Source organism: Dipodomys ordii, unplaced genomic scaffold (genome assembly GCF_000151885.1).
Source record: "Dipodomys ordii isolate 6190 unplaced genomic scaffold, Dord_2.0 Scaffold164, whole genome shotgun sequence".
NCBI lineage: Eukaryota > Metazoa > Chordata > Mammalia > Rodentia > Heteromyidae > Dipodomys > Dipodomys ordii.
Genome location: NW_012267380.1, coordinates 1,143,274 through 1,165,420, shown reverse-complemented (window position 1 = coordinate 1,165,420; position 22,147 = coordinate 1,143,274).

Below are 22,147 nucleotides of genomic sequence, written 5' to 3'. Positions count from 1 at the left end.
CTCTGAGTGGTTTTTGCAATTCCAGGAAGTCCCGAGATTTCATTGCCCAGATGTCGCATCTGTTTAGTCTCATACTTGACTTCATCTACCTCTCCCCGGGTCTGTTTTTTTCTCCTACTCCCAGCCTGTGGAAGCCAGAGAAGGTGAAACCCAGAGATGTGCGCCACAGTGTTTTGATCTGTCCTTAAGAGGAGGCCTAAACTGGGTCTGTGTTTCTCTCCCTTCCAAATCTCTCCCTCCCCCAGGATGTCTTGTCTTATTTATTTTCTTTACTGTACGGCTAAATCCCTGTTATTGCTGAAGGTAATTAGCTTTGAGCAATTATAATCATTCTCTATTCCCTCTCCAGCAATCCTCACAGCCAGGGAGAGGCAGAGGTGGGTCAGGGATTGTGGAGGAGGGGAGGGATTATGCAGGTTCTCTGTATCTCTACCCCTTTACCCCACCCACTACATACATATCTTTTCAGCCTCCTCCCTCAAAAACAGAAGCATTCCTACGATATCTTAGGAGCTTTAGTGACCATCTTTAGTCTGTTTTGTTTCCATGAGTGTGTAGAAATGATCATTTCTAGACATTTTTCCCCTAGACTTCCAAAAAGGATTATGGCCTAAGCTTGTACCCTTTTGTCTTTTAATTATTGCCTGCCTGGGTTTTTTTTTTTAATGTTGATTTTAAACTCATCAGGTTTGACAGCCAGGAAAGGTGATCTCACTTTACCTCTCCCTGTCATCTTAGCAACATTTTCAAGAATTTTTTAGGCCGAAAGACTTGGATTAAAGTTCTCGCTCTGGTGGTTGGTGGGATTGCACCAGTTACTTGCTCAGTTTTATCCTTCAGCATAGTGATAACTATTACTCAAGCAAAATATTGTTTTACATTTTTCACAGAATGAATTTTGGGGGGAGGGGGCAGTGCTGGAGATGGAACCCTGGACTTCTTGCTTGCAAGGCAAGTGCTCTACCACTGTGCCATTTCCCCAGATGAGGCACTGCGCTACGTACACAAATGGAACAAGTTGCTTGCTGCTGGGGAGTCATTTCAAGAACCCATTGAATAGTAAATGATGCCTTAAAGTTCAGAATGCTAAGTCCTGTGTGTGCTTCTCTGGGTGACACCCCAGGGGTCATCTACCCCAGTGGCAGGGAAAGGATGGGCTAATCCCTTTTCACTGCCCGGGGGAGGACACAAAGGGTCAGAAAAGCAAAGGAAGTGGTTGGAGTTGGTGGGAAGAGTGAGTGAGGGAAGGCTGGCCGCTGTTATTGGGGTTGTGTCAGGTTGCCAAGAGGAGGTGCCAGTGTGAAAGGCTGGCGTGTCTGTGCTCTTCGCTCTCTCCCTTAGGAGAACAGAATGTATCATTTTAGCAAGAGGGGACACTGGGAGTTTTTAAGCTGAGAGGAGTCACAACCAGGTACGTGCCTTTGAAAGCCCCCTTACACCCATTGGGAAAGACAGTTAGGGGCATTGTATAAATGGCAGCAGCCGTGTCAGCCGTCCGTTACATTGTGTGCACACAGACACAGCCTCTGGTGAGGAAGGTTTGATGCCCAGTGGGTGGACCCAACAGATGAGATGTGAGTGGGTCCTAGGTAAGTCTTGAGGCTCTGACCCATTGGTGGATTTGTCCATGGGTGGAGTCACTGAAAGACTGAATGAAAGATTATTAGACTTGGCCAGAGAACCACGCAGACATGGAGGTGCTGGGAAAGGGGGCCGGGAAGACCCTTTCTCATAGGGAGCAGTGAGAAGAAGCATCAGCTATTGTCTGAGGTGACCTAAATAACCTAGGAGGTTAGGAGGGGCTAGAAGGGGCTAGGAGGCAGAGACCCCGGTTTGGACCTGTGGGCCAGGGGCTTCATCATGGTGGACTAGGATTTATGGCTGCTCTCCAAGTAGTAGATAAGGGGTCCAGAAGCTACCCAGAGCTGAAGGTCACTCTAAGGGGCTCTTGCTGCCTTCTATGGTGGTAGCTGCCCCAGAGAAGTTTCATCCCAAGGTAAAGGGGTTGGAAGTTGATTTTTTATTGCCTTTCCTACATAGACCTAGTGTTTTCTAGAAAGGGAGCATGCTAAGCTGTGGAAGGGAGGGAGTGGACTAAGCTATGGGAAGGGATCTCATTTTGCTAACAGTCACAGTCCAGTGGCACCGTGGGGCAGTGGTGCAAAACTTCCGAGGTGGGCTTAGTTCCAGGAAGCAGGTGACTGAGGGGTGTCCTTTCAGGACATGACTTGTCCATGGCTCCGTCTTCTGTCTTTCGGTCTGCTCCTTGGCTGCTATAAGGCAAGCAGCTTTCATTTTTCATGGCTTTCTGCCATGATACAGCACCCACCACAGACTTAAAAGCAACAGAACCAGCCAGCCGTGATCCCAAGTCCTCTGACACTATGAGCAAAAATCAACCTTTCTTCATTAGCGTTTCCAGTCTTTTGCAGTAATTTTGTCACAGTGATGAATACCAAGCCCGCAGGCTTTCCTTCCAACATGACCTTGGGTTCCAGGAGTGCCCAGGTAGGCACAGGACACTCTGACTTCCAGGAGAGGTAACAGAGACAATTCTGCGTCTCCACACAGGCCATGATGGGGCCTGGGCATTTGTGGAGGTGGACACCCCCTGGGGAGGGGAATTCAGGACCTCAGCTGACATCCACAGGTGACATTCATAGCTGAGAACACTGCTGACAATCAACACTAAATTACTAGCTAGGGGACTATGCATCTTGGAAGTGACTCTTTCAGGGTCTCTAGGAACCATTCCAGAGAATGTGGGCTGGCCCTGCCATGCCTTGCACTAATTTTGCACATTCATAGTTAAAACAAGGGATTATTCTTCAAGATGTTGCATGTTGAGATGGTTTCCTTGCATAACAAGCAGAATGTTTCTACCGCCTCCTAGGAATACCAACAAATTATGAATCCATCCATGCATTAACGCCCTGATGAGGTCCTTATGACCCAGTTACCTCTCAGTGATTGTCTCTGCCAGCCAAGGAACAAATATCTTCCACAGAAGGTTGCATGAGAATACTTCATATCCCAGAACATGAGTAGATGATATGGGATAGCAACTTATACAATTTCCAACCACCTTCCCCAGTGTTCCCAAGTGATTTTCTGGAGAGAAACTAAAAGCATTTGCATCTACGATGGAACACAATTGTTCAGACCAGCACTGATGAGGGCCTTAGTGAAGGCAGTAGTTGAACAGATAATGATGCTGCTGCAGACAGTGGGCTGTGACACGAGACTCCAGTGTGCCCTTCACAGACAAGACCCTTTGGCTCCAGAAGCTGATGATCAAGCAGATGAGACAGTAAAGGTTGGAATGCAGATTGGATCCACCCAGCTACCTTATTTCATTACCCTGGGGGAGGGGTGCACATTATGTTCTGCCAACATTAAGATGCGTTAAAATATTAATTATAAGAGGCTGGGAGTGTAGATCAGTGGGCCACAGAGAGCCTAGGGGCCCAAGACCCTGCATTCCATCCCTACACTACAACAACCACCAAGCAGTACCAACACCCCAACCCATAAACATGCACACTATTATCAGGGTTAAAGTTTGGCGTGCACACATGAACACAACACTGGCTTTTCTCTCTAAGCCCCGTGGAGCTTTATGAGGTAGTTCTTTTGCCTTTCGTCTCTGCCAGGGAAAATGTTCATGATGGCGCGTTCCCTGCTCTGTGTGATTTGCAGTTCAAAGCACAGAAGCAATGGTGTTTACATCTGTCTGTGCTCACTCTGTTCTTTTTGAGGGGCAGAGTGGACGGATTACAAGGGAATTCTCTTCAAGTGCTCTCAGTCCTTGATCAAAGGCAGGGTTTTAGAGTCTTCGTTTGTCTGAGATTCCATATAAGACCATGCCCGTTTGGGCTTTTCAGTAAATCAGTTTTGCTTAAACATCAGAGAGAAAGCGCGAGAGCCAGCATGCTGTCAAGTACGGCATACAAATGCCAGTGCTTTGTATTATTTTAAAATGGAATTGGAGATTTAATGGTTTTCGGGCAATTGACCAGTAGTGAGGACATTTTGCTTGAAATCAATTATTTAATAAATAGTCCACGTGACAGTTGGTTCCTTCAACTTGCATTTTTGCTGTGAGCTGTCGTCTATTCTTTCTCCCTTGGTTGAACGGGGACAAGGGGCCACTGTCATCCCTGACTGGGGCTGGCTCTGCTGGAGTTCTGCTGCAACAGCCTTGGGGTCAGCAGTGTCTCTGCTGCCAGTGTTTGGAATCCTAGTGCAGCGTGTGGAGCTCGGGTCTCCTCTGACCGCTGTGTGAGTGCGTGTGGCTCCCGCGGCCCTCGTTCTGCACCTTGGAGACTGGCTTCCTTCCCACCGGGTGTTGTTCTCAAGTCCTCCTCATTCCCAGGATGCCACCATCTGCTTCCCACCCTCCCCTCCACTCAGCGACCATCTGTACCCACAGACATTTTGAAAGCCATGTCTTCTGCCCTTTGAAGCACAAAAACCCAGCAGCCATTCACTATAATTAAGGATGCAAAAGTAAGCCTGTGTTTCACAGGGCAGTTCAGACATACCCATATGACTTTTTTTCCCCAGTGGTGCTCTGCTTTTTGTTTTTGGTGGGGAGAAACTCAAGGCTTTGTGCTTGCTAGGCATTGGCTCGACCCCTTGAACCATGCACCTAATTCTTTCCACCGTAGGTTGTATTTCAGATAGGGTCTTGTGGTTTTAGTGACCCAGCCTCGGACTGCCTGGCCCTCCTCCCTGTGTCTCTTGTGTAGCTGGGATTGCAGTTGTGGCCTACCATTATAAGCTCATTTGTTAAGATTATATCTCAATAATTTTTTGCCCAGGCTGGGTCCAAGCTGTGATCCTCCTATCTTGGCCTCCTGAGTAGCTGTGACTACAGGCATGCATCACTGTGCCTGGCTGAAAGTGATACCTTTCTCAGTCTGGACTTCCCTGATCAAACTGGAATCGAGAGCAGCGACTCAAGACTCAGTCATGTGACCAAAGGTGACTAACGCCCGTGCTTGGAAGTGTCATTAATACTGGAGATGTTGAGGACAGACATCAAATATTTTGTCTGAAACCAGATGGAGGCCTAGAAGAAGATGAGCCTCCTAGCTACCTGAATTGTACTCAGAAAAGTAGCCACGGATGCACTCCAGTCATAAGTAATAAAATCCAACTCCAGCCGACTTAGCAAAGAGGAGTTTGTTGGAAAACTGAGAAATCCTTCCAGGAATTGAAGAAACTTCTAGAAGGCAAGGAAGCTACCATGCTACCCTGAAACCTGAGCAATAGAATCACATGGACCATTGAGGACTTTGACATTAAGCTGAGCAGTAGCTCCACCAGACAGAACTCCACAGCATCTGAAGGCCCTCAGGTAAGGCCCCCTGTCAACACCCCACCCATCGTGGGTGGTGCCCGACTCATCAGCAAAACATCAGAATGAAGAAAGAAACAAAGCAGATTACTGGACAAATTAAAGGATATCCTGGCTCTACCAGTCATTCTCGATTCTTTCACAGGTGAAGTTTTCCTGGCCATTTCTGTCTGTCTGGTATGCACAAGGTATATGTGTGCGGGCAGGAAGGTGAAGCCACAGGGCAGTTGTTATACTGGAACTCAGAATCCACCCTGCTCACCCCCAAGCCAAATGGAAATAAACTCCAATGAGACACCTGCACATCATGGCACCTCTCCCACTGATGGGAGAATTATGGGATGTTGAGCTGCACCAGAGAGGAGGCCTGTGACGGCGGCGCTCAGATACCCAACGCTCCAGATTGACAGTTTCCCATTTTTCTTTATTTCAGTGAAGGCAGCATTCTGACAGGGCTATATTTTGCCTCCGACTTTTGCTGTTTTTCTTGTAAATGGCAGTGAAGGTATAGAGACACCATATTAATCAACTCGGCTACAATTTTCCAGCCCTGGGCTCGGAAGATACACTGAACTGTCAGTGTCAGTCATCAGAGCCGCCCTACTCACACAAATTAAAGATGGGAGCCAGTCAACAGGTGGACAGGAGCCAGACTCCCATCCTGCCAGCACTGTGCATGCACCCTGGCACCAAACACACTCATGACCAGGACATGACATCAGCAACTTTAGTGATCCCTGGGGGTGGTTTCCTGACTTGAACCTAGTATTCCTCCTCTTCCTCCTTTTCCTCCTTCCTCTTCTTATCCTCCTCCACCTTCTCTTCCTCCCCCTCCTCTTTCTTTCCTTTTCTACCTCTTCTTCTGCTCCTCCTTCTTGCCCTCCTCTTCCTTATCTTCCTTTTCCTTTGCCTCCCCTTCCCTCTTAGCCTCCTCTCCTCCCTTCTCTTTCTTCTTCTTCCTCTTCTTCTTCCTCCACCCCTCCTCCCCTTCCCCTTCCTCCTCTTCTTTTTCTTTGGCAGTACATCTTCCAGACACCAATCTCACTTCCCATAATCTGTGGGGGGAATGAGACCGATACTCAGTGTCTTAAAGCTGAGTCTTAAGGCTGAGTTGTGAGGGATGCCCCAGGTAGCATCTGATGCCTGGCTGGTGAGCGTCTCTTTCTGTTCTCCTGGCTTCCTCACGTGCAGAAGCTCAGGGTAGTGCAGTTTTCCATGTTTCCCCCTTGTTCTGACCTAGCCCCAGCAGCCACCCAGTCACGTAGCAGTTCAAAGGGCACAGCAGGGCCAGCTGGGGTTCCAGGGTGGCTTGCTCACTAGGGAGACATCTTGGGGCCCTGTGGCTGTGCTAAGCTCCTCCCCCGGCATGCTGCTGGAGGCCACATGGGGCCTCTCCTAGCCCTGGAGCCCTTTTATCACCTGGTGCTGGCCAGTCTTCTTGATCTGCCTTCCTTTCCTGTCCCACCAGCCTGGGGAGTGGTCATCCCAATTCCACACAGCCTCCTTCACAGAAGCAGTCCCCCACTGTCCAGGCAGCTCCCGGCTCTTCCGTTAACAACTCTCAAATGATTTCCATCCCTTCATGACAACAGCGAGTTTGTCCGCAGATGTGTAATTACAGTTAGATCGAGGAATTCAGACATGTCAAAACTAAGTAAATGTGTAGACACAGAAAGTAGATGAGAGGCTGCCTATGGCCAGAGGTCAGGGAGAGAGGAAAAAAGAAGAGAGAGGGGAAGCAAGGGAGGGGGTGGGGGTGGGGGACAACCAACCACTGTGGAGTTCCCTCTTGGGTGACAAGTTCTGAACAGATTACACAAATGGCTGCCCCATGCTGTGGTCCCATGGAGGTCGCTAGGCCACTGGGTCCCTGCATGCTCTGTGTCACGAGTCTCTGCTGGCCGGAGACCTCACAAACCACAGAGCCTAGGGACCACGTCCTGAAGCCTCAGAAACCACAACCCCCCAGCAAATCTTTCTTCTTTTTAAGTTGATTGCTTCAGGGACATTGTCACCCTGCACTGGGAATTTGGGAAAACTAGTATGTGACCCCACTGGGTAGAAGCAACTTACAAAGGGTCAGCAAACGTGGCTGAGGCCAAAATGCAGGGCAACCACTCACCCCAGGAAGTCTCTTAAAGTGACTTGCTCCCTGGCTTCAGTCAAATGTTCTGTGGTGGCCCAAGCCACCATAGGACCAAGACCCTGCACTGCAGGGTGGAGCCACCACACTGAGGCTATCCGAGTCTGCCAAGTGAAAACTGCAAGCCTACACACACACACACACACACACACACACACACACACACACCATAAGTTTTTAATCCTATGCCAAGTTGTCTTCATCAAAGGAAATGCCTGCGATGAAGAGAAATTTAAGTGGCTTATTTCTGCCTCTTCAAGACTTTCTTTTGTGTAACTGGAGACCCCTTTGAAGGCCCTGGTGCAGTAACTCTGCCATGCCTGGAGGGTGCCAACTGTGGCTTCAGCATTTCCGGCTGAGGAAGCAGCGGTGGGAAGTTCCATGTGTCCTGATTTCTTTCAGGCTTCCACTTCCTCTGTTCCGGGGTTCTTCCTTTTGTCCTAGGAAAGGGTTAGGCAAGGCTGGGTGCCTGCCAGGTGGTCACAGAGCAAGCACAGGCAGGGACCCTGTCTCTCTGTCCGCAGGACTGGCACCATCCGTTCCTCCTCTGAGGGCACTGTGCTGTGCCCTCCTGCAATGCCCATGCCCAGGTGCTGTCCCGGCACAGGGACCCAGGGCCCAGCAGTGTGGAGCAGCCCTGCCGTGTCAGCCTGAAGTCCCTGAGGGTGTGTCCACAGCGCCAGTACACCACAGCTGGTCAAATTCACTTCCTGACTATGGAAAAAAATGAGACTCCTATCCATAAACGATTGAGTGTACAGTACTAACTTTATGTGTGTCCTGTGCTTGAGCAGTGACACCTCAGTACTTGTGTCGGTTACCCCTGCTGGGTGTGGGTGAAAGGACTGGACATTGCTACACCGACTACAATTGAACAGAAAGGCCTGCGGTGGGCAGCAGCGCCTCCTCCCTACCTACCACTCTGAGCTTGCCAGTGTGCTAGCTTGCTCAAGTTCATTTACACCCTCTCCCAGCCAACACTTCCTACCATCACAGCACTTAGACATGTGCGGGGCAGCAAGCGTAGCCAAGGCCACACACTGTCTTAGTGTCTCCTCATAGTGCAAAGACTAGAGTTGGAGGGAACAGAAGGGCCTGGACGGAGAGGGAGCAGCTGGCCTGGGGGAGGAGCTCAGGGCTCCAGGGCTCCCAGAAGGGCTGAGCCCTTAGCTACCAGGAAGAGCAGACTCCACCCCACATCTGAGCACAGGCTTCCAGGTGGCATTGCCACTCACTCCTTTGCTGTTCCTGGGAGGGCAGGGAGGGGGGCAGTTCCTGCAGGAGGCTGCTTCTGGATTTCCATCAACAGAACACAGGGGCTCCCCCTGCTTCCAGGGTCCCTGCAGGCCACCGGCATGCCTTCACCTTAATCCAGACAGGCTTTTGGTTTCAAGTGAATGCATTTTACATCCCACCGGTCTGAGATGGCGTGTGTGGACATTTGCATCCCGAGATGGCTTATCATCTGCTCAGATCATCTCTTGCTTGCTATCTGGTGCCATGCCACGGAACCATACCTCGAGCCCTGTTTTTTTTTTTTTTTTTTGCTTATTATTTTAGGACAGGGTTGTATGCGCTGGAGCTGAAACCTCCCCTTTAGACTTCCCAAGGTTGCTGGGACCACAGATCACCAGGCCTAGATTCCTTTTCTTGGAGACAGATTTTCACTGATTTCTCCACCCAGGTGGGCCTGCTATAGCAATCTTTCTGGACTTTGCCTCTGGAGTAGCTTGAGATGGCAGATAAGTGCCATTGAGGCCCTCTCAGAAATCCTCCCAATCTCTGCCTCTTGAATAGCTGGTATCACAGTTGTGAACTGCTGTTCCCAGCCCCTCACGATGCCCTGTATGCTCTCCTGTTCTAAAATTCTGTTTTTCTCCCTCAAAAACCTTTTATGGTTTTTTCCCCTTATTTTGAAACCATGATCCCATCAAGCTATACTTTGCATTTTGTTATTTTTGTCTCTCTAGACTTCTTAGAAACAACCCCAACTCTCCCTCTCACGAATCACCGTGCATCAGAGTTAAATTGTGATCTGGGTTTGAGTCCTGCCTCTAGCTGAGCAAGTCTGAAACCTGAAACCTCGCCCTCTGCATTTGTGCTCAAAGGACTGGAAAAGGTCTAGGTGATGCACACAGCATTGCTTTGCAAATGATCAGGGCTCTGTAGTCTCAGCTATTTGAAATATTTTTACTTTAAAGGTTGTTTTGGAAGCCATGGTTTTATCATTGTATTTTATGATGAATATAATAAATTGCTACAATTAAAAACACAGGAGCTATTTTCCATAAAGAGGAATTATGAAATTAAACATTCAATAAAACTCACTTTCCCCCCCTCTTCCTTTAACCAGTGTGACATGAATTCTCCTTCCTCTGTTGGATTAAAAATGGCAGGCGGGATTGTGGGCTATGGACCCAGAGAAGCTTTCAGAAATGACATTCCTGCTTCTCTGTTGGATTCCCAGCTCTGGGCTCCTCACCAAGACTCTGGTCACCTGGCTCCTGCCCGGATTGAGCTCCCACAGGACTTCTGCTGTTCCCCACGATACATCACAGGACTGGAGTCTGCCATCTGCAAGTACAGAAACAACCCAGAGAAAAGGTAATGCCGTCCATGTTCTCTGGAGACGAAGTCACAGAGACTTTGGCTTTCTGTCCAGAGCTTCCAGGGTAAAACACAGGGCAAGGGGCCATGAGGAGACTGGCATACTCTTGGTACTGAAAAGATGGAGCTGAGGGTCCAGGGAGATGGGGAGGTGGCCAAACCTACAGAGGGGTGGAGGGAGAGAGCTGCGGGGGAAGGGGGCTGGGGGAGCTGCTCAGCAGAGCACTGGTCTCTTGTATGAGGGAATCCCCGGGCTTTGACACCAGTGCCCAGCTTCACCACAGGCAGAGTAGTACCTGCTTCCACCAGCCTGCTGGAAGTATGTAATTCAACCATTCCGGAGGGTTTGGTCTCAGGGGTGGGGTAATTTCCCCCCCCCATTCAGTTCTGTTAGGGACCTGCTGGACAAATCATAAAAGCAAGGCCCAGAAGGTCAAACACTTCTCCAGTGATTTAACTGCATCCCAGAACAAAGCTCAAAAATCATCATAGGGCCATGCACAGCGGTTCATACCTGTAATCCCACTATTCAGGAGGCTGAAGCAGAAGGATGGAGAGTTCAAGGCCAGCCTGAGAAGCTGGGATGACAGACACAAGCCACCAGTAACCTAACACTATGTTTCCTATTATTTGAATCTTCCTAAAATAAAAACTCCTAAAGCAAAATACGAATACATTGGGGGCCTGTTACACCTGTGTGTGGATACTGCATGGTGACGTTAGCAGGAAGAGCAGAAAAAGAGGGGATGGAAATAAAAAAAACCCCAAAAACCATGAACAACAACAATAAAAGCACACAGCAAGGTGACATACTGAGTAATCATGTTAAACCAGAGCTGTGTGGGTTGTTCATTGCCCCATGATTAAAGGTAAGTGTGTTCTCCTGGGTTCAGCTAGACCTTGCTGGTTGTGCTTTTGTACCATTGCAGATTTTGTGTCTTTTAGTACTGAGGTTTGAACTCGGGGCTTTGGGCTTGTTAGGCAAGTGCTCTACCACTTCAGCCATCCCCATTTTGGTTTGCTACGTATTTTTCAAAAGGATTCCCACCATTTTTGCCTCCCAACTCCTTTGCCCACTGCACTGCTGGGCCCAACCTGTTTGTCAGAATAGAATCTTCCTAACTTTCTACCCTGGCTGGCCTGAATCTCCAGTCTTCCCATCTCCACCCGCTAAGAGCTGGCGTGGTTTGGTCCTCAGGGACTCCAGTGCCTGCCATGCCTTCATGTGAAAGTCCTCGGGGGTCCAGGAGATGACTTTTGAGGTCCTTTCCCTCCACAGAGCTGAGATCCCCAGGAATTATGGGTAGGAAAAAAGAGAACAGGAAAAACCCATTTCCCCCCCCCCCCCCGAGCTGCCTGCCAGCCCCACACATGTTCCATAGCTCCCTCCTCTCCTTGATTCTCAGAACTGTGTGTATTTTTAGAGGAATATATTCCATGTGGTTTTTAAAAATTACTTTACACTCAACTTGACAAAATATTGTTTTCTCCGAGACTTTCTTTTGATGCCTTGGGAATTTTTCCTGCTTTCTTTAGAAGTATCTTCCTCCTTAGGCATAAGGAGACAGTGGTATTGGCTTCAGGGAACACCAGAGATTCCTCATTAGGGGCCGGGATTCTTGACTTTGCTTGAACTTGCAAGGCTGAAATAACCTCTCCACTTTTCCTCCTGGTCATTCCTCATTGGAGGTTTCTGATGCTTTTCTCTTCTTCTTTTTCTTCCTCCTCCTCCTCCTCCTTCTTGTCTCTCTCCCCTCCCACCTCCTATAAGCCTTCTTCTATGTATGCCTGCAGAGCTGGGAGGGCAGGGATGCCCCCTCTCCCCCACATACACCTAGTCTGTTGTGTAAGGTAGAGTTTTGCTAATTCTCCCCCATCCATCCCAGACTGGCTGCCAACCACAATCCTCCTGATCTCTGCCTCTCAAGTAGCTTGCTGTCACGTGTCACTGCCTGGCCCCTGGTTTTTTTTCTCAGAGCAGGATGGAAAGTGCTATGGAACATCCAGTGTGCCTGCCTCCGGGTCTGGTGTTCAGCAAGGCTCCCTGTGGCCTCTCAGGCAGCCTCCTCACAGTGTCCCCTGTCAGGGATGTGTGTGTGTGGTGTGGGGTGAGCCACAGGAGTCCTCTACTTGGGGGAACTCACAAAAAAGAAACAGAGAGTTTGTTAGTGGAGCTAACCTGGAAATCCATCCTCCAGGAAAACCCATGTCTGGGACACAGCTTTGGCGAGAAAGTCCTCACTGAGCTGCCAAGGACTGGAGAAGAATGCTTTAACTAACCCATGAGCCCCCTGTTGGGGTGTGGGGGGCCTGCAGATACAGACAGGAGCATGGGGGTTAGAGAGGGGCTGGTACAGAGGACCCCCAGCCTACCCGGGCCCAGGCAGAGCAGGTCCAGGGACCTGGTGCTATGGTATCTCATTGCCTTTGTGATCTGGTGATTTGGTCATGGTAGCTGGCTGGTCAGAGTTGGGGGAGAAAGTCACACTCATGCCTGTGTACGCGTGTGCATGCACACACACACACACACACACACACACACACACACATACACACCACCCACAAGCTCCATGCTGGCCACATGGTAGACAGTAGAGACTCAGCACCAGCGATCTGAATTCCTCTGAAGACCCCACTCCACACATGCAAAGGCCAGACGTGGTGAGCCTCGCTTTACAAATACTCCGGAGACCAGACATAGCAGAGTTCAGTGGCCACCAGCCGCCCCAGCTGGCACTTCCCTTCTTTCTCCTTCCTTCCATTTTCCTGCTTGTTCAACTGTGGGTCTTCATCTGTCTAATAGGTTGCATTGTTTTCCTTTCCCCTCCAAAGCACAATGGGGTTAATGGTGTGCACACAGCCTCCCTGGGAATGGAGTGAGTGCACATTGGATGTGAACTGCAGGCTCCGGGGCTACACACGTGCGCCCACCTTGGGAAGTTTAACATAATGAAACCTGTGATCTTCACCCTGTTTTGCCTCAGGCAGAGCTGTGTTGCAGGTCTGTTCTGCGGGCGTTCACAAAGCCCAGGATTCTCAGGGAGGTTAAGCGGCTGTGCTTGCAGACAAGAACCCCCTGGGGTGGCACGGGGAGCTGAGGCAAAGCGTGGTGTTTCTGAGGGATCCCTGGTGCCACGAGGGGGAGGAGATGGGAGGCTCTGACTAGCTGAGCAAGAGGGGAGCGGTGGGGTGTTTCAGGTTCCCACAAGGAACCTGAAACAGAGCTCAGAGTCAGGACTGCCCGCAGGGCGCCGTCAGCCCGCAGTGTCCAGGCAGTGCTATCTCTGACCTCTTGCGGGACCAAGGTGCGGGCCATGGGACGGCCATGAGCTCCTGACCTCTGCACATGATTTGAAGTGGGGGCAGCGGGCAGCAGGGGCCACCGGCGGGTTCTGAGAGGCCCAGCACAGTGGCCACCATGGCCTAATTCAGACGCTGTGTCTCTGGACCCTGAGCAAAGCTTTTCTGGTCTTGCTGTCTTTTTCTGTCCAAGAGTGGACTCTGGAGACAGACTCCAGAGACAGGGTTCTCTGTGGTGAAAGGTTGGATGAAGCATTACAGATACAGAATAAGGCCTGCTCCCGCACCGATCTCAGAGCCCACGTCATGATGCGAAGCTCCATAGTGGCCAAGAAGACTCCGCTGGACCCAAGAGCCAAGGCCATTTTTATAGTGAAACGTTGGGGAAGGAAGGCATACATGGCTCATGACATTGAATCTCCAGTGGGTATAGATAAGAGGGGTGGGGGGAACCCGAAATGGGGAAAACTTGAGGACAGAAATATCAGTTTGTCCATAGCTGGCATTGTCATTGCTTCTGGATGACCAGGACTGACAAGTCTGAAAAGATCCCCCCGTGCCCGGCTGAGTGGCACCGTGGCTGAGGTCTGGGGTCAAGGCTTCGCTGCTCACACCTGGCAATAGGAACCTTTTTAAAAATTTATTTCGAAGCTGCTTACTGATTCTCTCTGTCCCTCCCACCCCTCCATCCTCAGGCTTGTAAAACTTAATTGGGACATCTCAGATAATTTCTCCCCTTTCAGGCTGGATGATATCTGTGACATAATAAAACATATATGGTTCATGTGGTCTTTATTCCTAGTTCCTGGCAGAGACGCATCTTTGAAGCTGGTTGAGTGATGTGGTGTCTTCTTCTAGTCACAATAAACCTCTTTCAGCCACATGAGGACTTGGGCTGACGAGGAGACTCTGGGGCTGGGCTGGTTGCCAGGGGAACCAACCACAGGAGCAGAGGGTGGCATTTCCAGTTCCTTGGAGAGAAACAAGGCTGGAGACTGAGTTAGTCACCATTAGCTCATCCTCCCCACCTTCATAGGGAAAGCCTCCTCAGAGCCCTGGGCTTCATATACATCCCTGAGCCAGGAGAATGGTGCACCCGGCCCCATAGGGACAGAAACTGCTGTGTGCTGAGCCTTCTGGGGGTCACTGTACCTCTTTGTCTGCTCACTCGTACCCTTTGCAATAAACAGGAAAAGGCAGGTGTGGCGTTTGCCTGAACTTGGAAGCCATGGAGGGGTCACAGGAACTCCTGCCTCCAAGCCAGGTGGGTCAGGGCTGCTAACCTGGAGTTGGAAGTTGAGGGCAGGGCTGGTTCTGTGGCACTGAGCCTTAAGCTGAGGTGGTGTCAGAGCTGAGCTGACTTACAGGGCTTCGTTGTTGGTGTGCTGAGAACTGGAGGATTGGCTGTGGGTGTGGCTCTCCCCCTCCACACCGCCGGTTTGGTGTCAGAAGCAGGAGTAGATGAGGAGTTGGTCTTTGACTATCAGAGTTGGTTGCTTTAAAGTCTTGCTCACTTGTACCCTTGGTTTCTATCAATCACTCTGAGCCATGGAGCCAGGCCTGGAGCCTGGGTGGGCTTCTCAGGCTGCTCCGTCACCAGCTCCCCATGGCTGCCCGCAGGCCGCTGGTACTTCGTTTTGGCTTTTCCCCCCTGCCTGGCAGCACAGAGAGGGAGAGGAGTTTTACAATGGCCTCCTAAAGGGGGATGAGTAGAAGCCAGAGCTCAAAGAGCTGAAACACTATTGTATTTTGTTTAGATTTTGAGCCAAAAGAAAACCAGGAAGAGTTGTCAGGTTCCCTGGGAAAAAAGAAAAGCATGTTTTTTGTTTTGTTTCTGTTTGTTTTTGTCAATTGTGGGGCTTGAACTCTGGGCCTGGGCACTATCCCTCAGCTCTTCAGCTCAAAGCAAGCACTCTACCACTTGAGCCACAGCGCCACTTCTGGTTTTCTGAGTGGTTTATTGGAAATAAGAGTCTCACAGAGTTTCCTGTCCAGGCTGGCTTTGAACCATGATCCTCAGATCTCAGCCTCCTGAATAGCTAGGATTACAGGTGCAAGCCATTGATGCCCAGCTTGAAAAACATGTTTTGATGAAGAAAGATCTTGGCCATCTGCCTAGTGACTTCCAAAATGGCTTCCATGCACAAACACTAATGGGACACCTGACAAACCACAGCACTTGGTGGTCTGTCTGTGAAGGAGAACACCTGACTGCTGGTTGAAGTTTAAATTCTCCCAGAAGAGGTGGAAGGCAGACCAGCATGGCAGAGCCACGGAGGTCTCAGATGGGCCAGCTAGGACTCAGGGGGATGCAGCCATGGGAGCTGAGGGGAGGAGGTGAGCAGGAAAAGCTCAGGGCCCAGGACCAGGAGCTAAGAGCATGCAGAGGGCCTGGTGAAGATCCCAAACTGAGCACACATTCATTTGTTTCAGTTTCTGAAATTATTCCTTTTCTTAGATAGAAAGAGATTTCAATTTGGAAACACCAACCTCCCTTGATTATTCTCATGGAAATTAAGAATGGAAGCCACTGGTGGCTCATGCCTGTAACCCTAGCTGCTCTGGAGGCTGAGATATGAGTATCGCTGTTTGAAGCCAGCCCAGGTAGGAAAGTCCACAAGACTCTTATCACCTCCAATTAACCACAAAAATGCCAGAAAGTAGCGTTGTAGCTCAAGTGGTAGAGCAAGCCTTGAGCAAAAGAGCAAAGGGACATCACCCAGGTCCCAAGTTCAAGCCCAGGACCAGCACACACACACACACACACACACACACACACACACAGAGTCATTTTGAGGGGTCTCTATTTGGGAGAGAGGAGAGTCTCAGGGGAGACACAAAGCCTTGAGGAGAGAAACTGAACAACATAGGACTCCTGGGTCTGGAGTCACGTGTTCTTGCTCATTTCCAAGTCCTGAATATGGAGGCTGGTACAGGGGGTCACACCCACCTTGTGCATCATGCATCAGGATGTGGACTGACGTGGCCCCACGTGGCCCTGTGTGGCTCACTTGTATTTTGTCTCCTTTTTAGCTGTGGCTCTGTACATTGAGCTTCGCTTGTGAACTCCCAGAATATCCTTGATCTCAAGGTCCTCAGACCTGCCATCAGACCTATGTCAACCCAGGTGATGGAGGCCCTGAACAGGTTTAGAACACAGGTTACAAAAATTAAATCACACTCAGTCTCCAGGAAGAAGCAAAGCCACCCAGCTGGGCGGCCTGTGTGGGCCCATTGCCCATTGCCCTGGGGAGATGCTGAATGGGATGCATCTGGGAGCTCCATTCATCCGGTGAGAATTGATTGTTTATTTTCCCTTTATTTATTTATTTTTGTTGCTGTCTCTGTTCTTGTATGGTAAAGATTTCTTCTCCCTGCGTCGCTCAAGACTAGAGAATGCAGAATGGAAGTCTGGGACGCGCACCTGTTTTCTATTAGTTGTTGCCATTATTTTAATTCTCCGCCTATTGTGTGTGTTCCAAAAATGTAAGTAAATCAACGTCTCCACTCACAAAGGAGACCCTGAGTAGCATTTGGCGAATGAGATCTGTATTATCCACATCCGACGTAATGAAGACTTGCAGTGAATAACTCTTGATTATCAGGTGCTCCCAGCCTAGGGATCCAAGAAGTGGGCTAATGAGGAGCAACGCGCGCATTCCCAGCCGCAGGTCTCACAGAGGCTTGGGCGCCGGATGGGGGCTCTGTGATTACCGAGGGCGTGGCGCATGACAAGGGCTCAAAAAGCATGATTTCCGAAGAGCCAGTGCAGTTTCAAGAAAGGAGCGGGTCTGCCTGAAGTAGAAAGCCTGTGTTCTGGGCGAGACTCCGAGGTCATGGCCGACATCCGGGGCCCCTTTGGCAGTCCCTTCTCTTCCTGCCTCTTTCTTCTGCTTCAGAAGAAAGGAAGCATGTGCAAAACTGTCCATCCCTGGACAAAGAAGATAGCTGGGCAGTTCCACACACCTCTGTATGGACAGTCTGGTTATTTTGTTAACTTAGGTGGTTGAACCATGCTGTATGTCTAATTTTATTTTTCCTAAAGAGAAAGAAATGCTAGAAGGCAGGTGTAGTGGTTGCATGTCTGTAATCCAATCCCAGCACTAGGGATGGGCAGTGTGGTGACACCATGTCTTAAAACACCAAGACAAACAAAACCATCCAAAATAGCAAAAAGTGAGTTCGAATTCAGGAAATAAGCAGCAGCCAGCCATACTTCTCTCGGGAACCAGAGAACACAGCATCCGACCTGCACTCTTTTATCCATTCTGCCTTTCTAGATGATCCACAGAGAGACCTGACTTTATGGCACACAATGGTCATCCAAGGCTGCTCATAGGGACTCCTTCTCTTGTAGAATCTGGGGGGAGAACTGTACTGTACCACTTCAGCTGGCACAGTAAGCAATCTTAGAGATCCTAGGCCTTTTGCTGTGTGACTACGGCCTCTTTCGCATCCCAGCTGGCTGGCTCTGGAAGGCTCCTGTCGCAGGGCTCTTGTGCTGATGCTGCATTGCAGCCCTCCAGACTGAAAGCCGAGTGGATGGGTCAGTGCTTTGTGCCACAATGTGCCCTATGCATTGGTCCCCTCTCCTCTTATAGACTGCTCCTGTGGGACTGCACCCATCATGGGTCCTTACAGGCCAAGGGCCTCAGCTGGGCCTGGGAGGGCAGCACCTCGCTCAGTGGAGTTTCCTCATTCCGTACGAAAGGCCGATGGCTCCATGGTGAGGATGTCATGTTGGTGGGGGGTTGTGGCTAGCTGCACATGGTGGCAGGGCTCTGTGGTGGACGAAGCCCATTTATTGCTTGGCTGAGAAGGGAACCAAAGGAAAGGAGATATCAGAATGTCACGTCCCCTTAATACCACACCCCCAACAACCTAACTGCCAATACGCTCCACCCCTTAAAGATTCCACCACCTTCCTATTGTACTCACCCTCGAACACAGTGGTACTTTGGGAGAACATTCCAGATCTAAAGTCCAATATGGAGCTACGTCTTGATCTCTTCCCTTCTTTCTAGATTGTTCTCTGTCAGCACCGAAGACTCCACAGTTCTCTTCCATTGTTTGCCCCAGTGATTACTAAACTTATTTTTCTTTCCTCCTTTCTTTCTTTCTTTCTTTCTTTCTTTCTTTCTTTCTTTCTTTCTTTCTTTCTTTCTTTCTTTCTTTCTTTCTTCCTTTCTTCCTTTCTTTCTTTCCTTCCTTCCTTCTTTTCTTTCTTTCTTTCTCTCTTTCTCTCTTTCTTTCTTCCTTTCTTTCTTTCCTTCCTTCCTTCCTTCTTTTCTTTCTTTCTTTCTCTCTTTCTCTCTTTCTTTCTTTCTGGATTATGATGATCTCTGCTGACCTTTCTGAGGAGAAAACCTGGCACCAGGCCTGGGCTGTGGAAATCCCTTCTCTCAGGTGTTCTGTGCTTGTTTCTCATGCTGCAGTCACCCTGGGCAGGGGGTTAAATAGCTGGTTGGCTCTACAAGTAGATGCAGCATTCACAGGCTAGCTCATCCAGGAGCTGGAAGTACGTTTCCTTCCTGAAGGTGCTGGCCTACACATTTCCACCTTCATCATCTCAGGAGCAATGTGCTGATAGAGCAACCCTGGCCTGGAGCCAGCCCTCCTCACTGGGATTCGCCTCCTCTTTGTGACTAGAACCATGCTTTGTGTGGCCTGGAGTTGAGAGTGTCCTAGAGAGGATGGTGAGCTGACCTGGGCCCCCACCCTCCTTGCTGACTTTGTCTCACCTGCCTTCACCATGAGACTCTTCAGGATCCCTAGTCGACGGCAGTCACACCTGGAGGTAGAAATCTCATAGTCTTTATTAGTTGTTGACCAGCACCCCCATTTTTTTTTATTTTTTAAGACAAATTATATATGCGATCCCACTATATTTTTCTTGCAACAATGTAAGCAAAACACTTAAACAGTCTGTCCTTTGAAGCAATCTACTCACCAATTAAAGCATAAGTCATAATTTGCCATACAACTTTACAAAGCAGTACAAAGCCTTTGATAGCTATGTCATAATTATTTAGAAAGAAAGAGAATTCCACAGCTGACCAGGGCTGCATTCTGGAAGCAGCAGAAGAGAAAGGGACAGCTGTGTTCCTGACTGAATGTCTCTCCTACCCCAGTCAGGTGACGCTGGTGATCCTTGCCGTGGGGATTGCTTTCTCCTCCTGTGAAGGGAAGGAAGAGACGCAGATGATCTCCCAGGCCCACCGAGGTACCCAGCAGTCAGGATACATGGCAGTTTAAACCCAATTGATTATCTTCCAGCCTGTGCTGTGTACGCCAGCGCGCCCAGGCTCTCCCTGCTCAGCTTTCCCGACAGTGATAAGTCGCAAAGCCATATAGACGTATCTAGCTCTCTTCCTTGGGTAACTCAATTCAATTCACATTTGATTCAATGTCGACTGAATAGTTACTTCAGCCAAATTACCGGGGAGTCTCCTGGCTTCCCTTGTGGACCGGGAGAAGGCCAATGAATTTTTATTCTCTCTCCTTCAATCACAGAACGCTTATTGATCACCTACCATAGCCTCCGTATTAAGCATGAGAGATAAATCACTTGGGGACTCTGTCCCTGGAGAGCATACCAAGTAGTGTTTTAAATAATAATAAAAAAATATCTCCAATGCCATCTTCCCTGAGTGAGATTCCTAGCTCTCTTATTTCCTGGCTGGGTGGTATGGAAAGAGCATAATCCCACACAATTAAGTTTGGTTTCTTTACTTGGTAAAAGTATGGAAAATTATCATGTGGTTGGCCTGACGTTTCTGTGGGTTGGGCACCTCTGATTCAATAAACCACACATTTAAAGCACTCAGGAAATAAAAGCATCTGAATTACACATACAGAGATTTTAATCTTGTCATTTGTTTCCCTAAAGAATATCGTGGCGTGAATGCTTACACAGTATTGGGTATTATAGGTGATTTAGAGATGATTTTTTTTTTCGGTGGTACTGAGGTTTGAACTTGGGACCTCATGCTTTCTAGGCAGGCACAATACCACATGAGCCACATCTGTCCTTTAGATTTCTTTCCATTCCTGATTATCTGGAGTGACAGGGGTATGCCATTGTGCCCAGCACATGACTGAGCTGAACCTCACTAGCTTTTCACCTTGACCTGTGATCCTCCCAATGTCTGCCTCCTGAGCGGCTGGGGTGACAGGAAACCATGTAGTCATGGACGCTGGATGTGCTCAGGGACTTGAACTTGAACTTGGACTTGATTTTGGAGTCTACCAGGAGGACCTGGAGCCAGTGTCTTATGGACACTAAGAATTGACTGTTTTGCATGGTTTGTGTAAAGACTACCCATAGAGGCCGCTCATAGCTAATACTCAATGTAAGGAGAAGTGAGTTGCTCAGTAATTTGTAAGTTAACTAGCCCCACACATCTTGTCATATTGATGTAAAATAGGAAAAGGCCTCTGCTTTAGAGTTTGAATTCTGGCTACAGTCGTGGCCATGGAGATTGTAGAATGTGCCAGGGGCCACCAGAGAGCTGTAACCAAGATATTAACAAGAAGGGTGGAGAACAACGGGAGGGTTGGAGTTGTGTTTTAGATTCAGGGGTGATAACTTTTAGTAGCCTATTATACAGAGGAGGTGGAAGGAATTTTAAAAACTATTCTGAATGTTTCACTTTAGCAGCGCAGAGCCTGGTGATGCTGTGGCTTTCACAAGGAATCAGAATGCGTAGCTGGTGCACAAGTACTAGGGGTTTGGTTGAACTTTAAGCCAGCAGGATCCCATCTGTGATGGAGTGTGCAGTGATTGACTACCACGTCTGCAGCATGGCACGTGTGTGTGTGTGTGTACATGAGTGTGTCTGTGTGATGTGTGGCTGATGTGTCCTTTCGAGCTCTCAAACTGAGGATGTGCTACCGATTGCTCTTTAGGAACATGAACTGTTTCCTTTACCAATACTCCAGTCTTCTGGTTGCATTTAAGAACAGATAAAGCCTCATTCATCCAGTCCTAGCCGGTGGCAGGTACCCGGGAGGTCCAGTTCTATGTAGCCAGTGTGTGTGAGCCTCCTTGGAGACTCCATACGCTAGTCTGTGTAACTCTGCGTGCTGCTCTGTGCTTTCTCAAATCGCGCTACATTATATCTAACCACGCGGGAATATGAAGGGAGCCTCAAACTGCCAGGTGAAGGGAAAACACAGGGGTCGTCTGACAGTGTGAATTAGACTTGAGTGGTTTGGCATAAAGTAATCACACCACCCTTTAGGGAGAGGGGAAAGAGCACCCCCCAAAAATATCTGGAGCAAGACTCTTGGGACACAGCAACCCTGTAATCAGAGCCAGTGTGACCCAGTCAGGTGTTGCAGTTGGGCCTGGCGCTCTACAAGTGCTGGGGCCTCAGGAACATGAACGGGGCTGGGCTGCGATCCTCAAGGTCTCACCCACACAGGGACATTAGCGACAGGGAGAAATGACCATTGAGTTCCTCTCCCAAGATTGAAGTCACTCAACACAAAAGCTGGAGGCAGGTGGATTCACTGACCCTGTCCATTTCCTGGGACAGTGTGTAACACAGGTTGGAGAATGCAATTCTCTTTTACAAATATGTGTGTGTGTGTGTGTGTGTGTGTGTGTTGCTTTATTCTATAGGCAAAGGCATTCTATTTTTACAAGTGCTTTTTATAATCTGGATTTGCATCTCTATTAAGAACTCCAAATAATGAGCTTTTCAATGTGAGCTGTCTTGGCACTGTGGATG